This window comes from Mytilus galloprovincialis, chromosome 2, assembly GCF_965363235.1.
Source record: "Mytilus galloprovincialis chromosome 2, xbMytGall1.hap1.1, whole genome shotgun sequence".
In the NCBI taxonomy this organism is placed as follows: domain Eukaryota; kingdom Metazoa; phylum Mollusca; class Bivalvia; order Mytilida; family Mytilidae; genus Mytilus; species Mytilus galloprovincialis.
Window position 1 is genome coordinate 51,747,136 of NC_134839.1, and position 4,952 is coordinate 51,752,087.

A 4,952-nucleotide genomic window follows, 5' to 3' on the forward strand; every position below is an offset into this window, starting at 1 on the left:
GTAAGTCATATATACTTCTGTGTGATTCATATTTTCTGACACCAGCGGAGTTTTTATTTGTATTCAAATATGATAAAAAAAAACCGGCAATAGTCTACTAAAACTAGCAAGTATTGTATAATTAATTCTTCAGTTGTAGCATAACAAGCCGTAATGGTCCGTTTGATCTAAATATTGCAGTCAGTTTTGAAAACGTTTCCCGCCAAGCATTAAAAAATTGTCTTCTCTGACCGCATTTTCTAGCTCAATAGGAACAACACTTCGCCCGTCGTATTTAAGTTCAATTTACAGTTGTTTTACTAAGGCATTTGTCATTAGTTTGAATAAAGTGGTAGCTATGGTGTTCTGTTTTTGTGTTTGGTTGTATGTGTGTTTGTGTTAGGGAGTGTTACACTTCTTTGAAGTATTTGTCTATAGGGATCGTGTAATGCAGATAAATTAAGTTTTTAGATTTGACAAAATTGTATTCACTATATAAAAGCAACAAATGCTTTTACAAGTAGCAGGATCAATGCTGTTGCAGGTTATATGGTGTTTTGCACGCATTTTGATCACCTGAATCATTGTTTATCTCATATTATATTTATACAGTATTCTGTTCTGTATGGGGCATTGTACTGACAAAGTCTATTACATTGTCTCACTTCACAAAGTATCTTGTGACTTGCATGTCGGTATTGTAAATACAGGATGATAATGATGGAAGTTTTTTACGACCTTGACAAGTTATATTGCCCTTGCACGGTCGGTTCTGGCTTCCGCCTTTTTAGGCATTTAAATTATATTTTTTTGTACCATATGCTATTTTTTTTTTTATAGTAAACCAAATAGAAATAAAAAAAAAATAGATAAAAAAGTAAATACATGTGGGTAACTGAATAATATTTAAATACGATGAACTGTTCTTTTTTATTGGTGTGTAATACCTTTTAAACGTTTCAAATTGATAAAAATACATAAATACATCAATGTCTTTGATATACCAATAACAAAAACTGAAATCTATTGAATTTATATGTTTTTTTAATTATTCAAAATCAAAACAAATAACTATACGTGAATACAAAATTATGAATCTGTTGAAGGGAGACTATACTCGCATGCATAGCTTGAATTGCCTTTTTCGAATCGGAACATAGTACAAATGAATGTCACTCTTGCAAGGAAATAACACATCAATATAATTAATTAACGATCAATAATTGCGCACTCGTGCTCCAACTTCAATGGAGATTCTAAATTATTAATATAACTAGCAGTTGGTAATCTGTATGGTAGTGACGACTAATGAATGCTCACCCATAGTAAAGCATATTTCTTTGATAATTTTTAAAACTAACACAGAAAAATGCTTGAGCTACTTGACTTTCATAGCTAATAATTAACGTTTTACACAATAATATAATATAGTAGTTATTATAGATAATTTGGTTCTCATAGTATAGGACGCAATACAGGAGTATGCTTGCATCAACTTACCCAAATACAGATTTAACTAAAGCCTGAACCTTTTAAAATTGTTTATTTTTTTTTATCCGTACCGGTTTGTAAAATAATCACAACTACCGACTAAATACCCATATTCCTATATCGTCAGTTAAATACGCTACCTATACCGTTAATAAAGCAAACTATTAAGTAATTTAGTTATACCATGGTTTATTTTTAGTAACTGTGTTATTTAAACTTGACCTTCGCAATAGAACAATTCTATTTAAACCTGACCATGACAGCGGAACTATACATTCCTTTAACGTAACCAACTGACAAAAAAAACAGTATCATTTGGGCACGTACAAACATATACATTTTTTAACAGACACTATACCATTTTAAATCCGACTTTCAGTTTTGATATTTGCAAAATCAAGATTGTATACAAGTGAACACAGTCATATTTATTGCATATTCTTATTTAACAATTACAATCGAAATAATCAGAAAACAAAAGCAGAAAACCGCCATATTAATTATTTTGCTTCAAAGTACATGTAACATGTTTAAGCGATTAACATCATATTCCTTTTGACGTGTTTGAATCTATGCAAAAAGTCTAATTTCCCAATATCAAAGGTGATACTGCAGTTGCTAAAACCAAATAAAGGAGGCAAAAAGGCCTGAGATCGATCACGTTCGCCGCCCATCTCAGACAGTCCGGTTTCGCCCGTTTGTAAAACTTTCTGTCAGGTCTGATTTCTACATGTTTGACATAAAGCTCATACAAACGATAAAGATTCTATTCACGCTGATCATTGGTATACTGTTTAATATTCTTGTTCTTTTTTGCCGAAGACAATCTTTAATCAATTAATAGTTGTGCTGTTATGTTCAACAAACTGAATATGTTTTCCTCTTTTATCAGAATCAATCAAAATATGTGATGGATTCATATTGTAATGTTCATCTCTTACTCACGTACATCCCAAATATCTTGTAGTTGAAAATTATCTACTTTTCAATTGATAATGTCACAATCAACAACAACTAAAAGTTAATTTAACAAGTCCTCTTTTTTTTTGATTTTCGTATTTCAATTATCTCAAACCCAACTAGTGCTACAAATGTGTAAAGATACATTTATATTAATCTAGCAATTTATCACTGTTTAAGACAAATGATCAGACGAACAGAGATAAAAATTGCGAGGTATAGGATGTTGTTGTTTAAAGGTAGGGACAAAAAACTATAGTGTATTAAGCTAAACAAAAAAACTATCAAAATGATATGCAATATCCTCAACTTTCATCACCAAATGCGTTTCAGGCAATTTGTTGTCCATTCCTTTGATGTGTTTTATCATTTGATTTTGCCATTTGGTTAGGGACTTTCTGTTTCCTCGGAGTTCAGTATTTTTTTAGTTTACTTTTTACATATGGTGCGGTAAATATATTTATCAGATTTACTTATGTTCCTGAATGTAACGTTCATTAAAGTCTGTACTGTAACCTATATTTGTTTAATAGACATTTGGTCTTGGCAGTGTCAATTAGACCACATTTGCACTGTACACTTTACTTGTTCAAATCGACTATGGTCTTTGGTGGAGAGTTGTCTTATTGTCAATTATTCCACATTTTTTAAAATATATTTTTTATACAGTATATAAGAAAATCATTAGGAATACTCACCTTGAGATATTGATTTTTTTATATGGGAATCAGGCATCTTCAGGAATCCTAAAATTCGATCATTCCTCTCATCCAGCATCTCTGTTACACCTTAAAAGACCAACTGTCTACAGATAAAGTAATTTTGAGGGGCAGAATTCTCCATTTTTCTTCCGAACTTCCACAACAAAGTAGAATTACCATTTGTTTACATTATCTATTGTAAAGTCACAAATATCGGGATTTTTTCCACCTTTCGAGTTTCTATAAAATTCTCTACTGTCTGAAGACATTTTTTGCTCAACTCGTCTTCTTTTTGGTGTTTTTGTAGTACTATCGGATATTAATTCATTTAAACCATCGTTGGATGTGATATTTCCGAAACAAGTAAAATCGATATCCTCTGTTTCACCTTTTACATCGTCATTTAGAGTTGTTATACTATAAAAGCATCGGATTTCCGTACTTCATAGATATTTTTTTTAAAAAGAAGAAATAAAATATCCATTTACCTGAACGAATCCTAAGAATTGTTATAGTCCCTTTATCCAATTCATCAATTTTGATTAAAGTTTTCCTAATAATTTTCATGAGCTGGGGTCTCCTTTCTGTATGGATTGCCATAATTGTGTCATTTTTATGTCCGATTCTTCATCGCATAATATGTGAAAAAATGTCAAATTATTGTGATATCCTCATCTCGGACATGTTGTCGCTTGCAGCCATACTCCTCGGGTAACACTGCCAAACTATTTTTCGCACGGCTTGAGATTCCGTTTTTATAATGAAGTAGGTGGAGTTATACTATGGGACCAAAGGGGATCACAGGACACATTATAAAACATCATTAATGGTAAAATGGCATAAAATTTCATGTATGTAACTTTTTGGTTTAGGTAAACACGGATATTTTATTTTTGTAATGTAGTTTTATTGTGCATTGTAAATCATACCATAGAAAATATTTGGCTGAACTTCACCTGACTGGCGTCTCGGGAGGTTAGCCGGGAATTGTCGGCCCTGCCGAGGTATAATTTATAAACAATAAAACCACTAGTACATTAAAAGTATGACATATCTATAACTTATAATATTGATAACAACATTTGCAAAATGTTATGAGCTAAATTTAATAAAAGGTATACTGTATATTGCTCTAAAAAGAAAGATAAAAAAAATCTTTTAAACCTCACTTGTATGACAGTCCCATCAAATTAGACATTTTTGACTTACAAAAGCGTTTGAAAATAACCCCTCTATCATTATCTACATTACATTTATTTTCTCGTCGACGAGTTTCCAAATTTTTACAAAATTTAGTGTTTGTCCTAATATCTCAATGGTGTATTTGGATATGCCCTTCATATACCACTCTGACAACAAGAAAGCTCCATAGTTTGGGTCCGATTTTGCATAGTACTAATTCCTTGAAGAAAACTGTTGTAGTTAATAAAATTTCCTTTTTGATTGTACAGGAGAAATAAGATTTTAAAGTGTTTGCCTGGTTTTGAAATGTTTTGTTTTTAGCGTTCCAGATGATGTTAATCCAAAAAGCGCTTCAGACGCTTACAATATTTATATAATTGTTAGAGGTTATTTCTTTAGACATACTCACAGATTATGTGCTTAATCATAAGTTACTATCTAAGACAATAACAATCAAAACCAAGGAGTAAACAAAGACTCACAAAACCGAAGGACATTTACATCAGCAGTTATAAATAATAATTAAGAAACAACACGAACTCCTCTAAAACCCGGAAGTGAAATCAGGTGCTGCGGAAGGGTAAGCATTTCCTGCACCGTATACGGCACCAGTTGTGTTATTTCTTTGTGCAGTTCGAT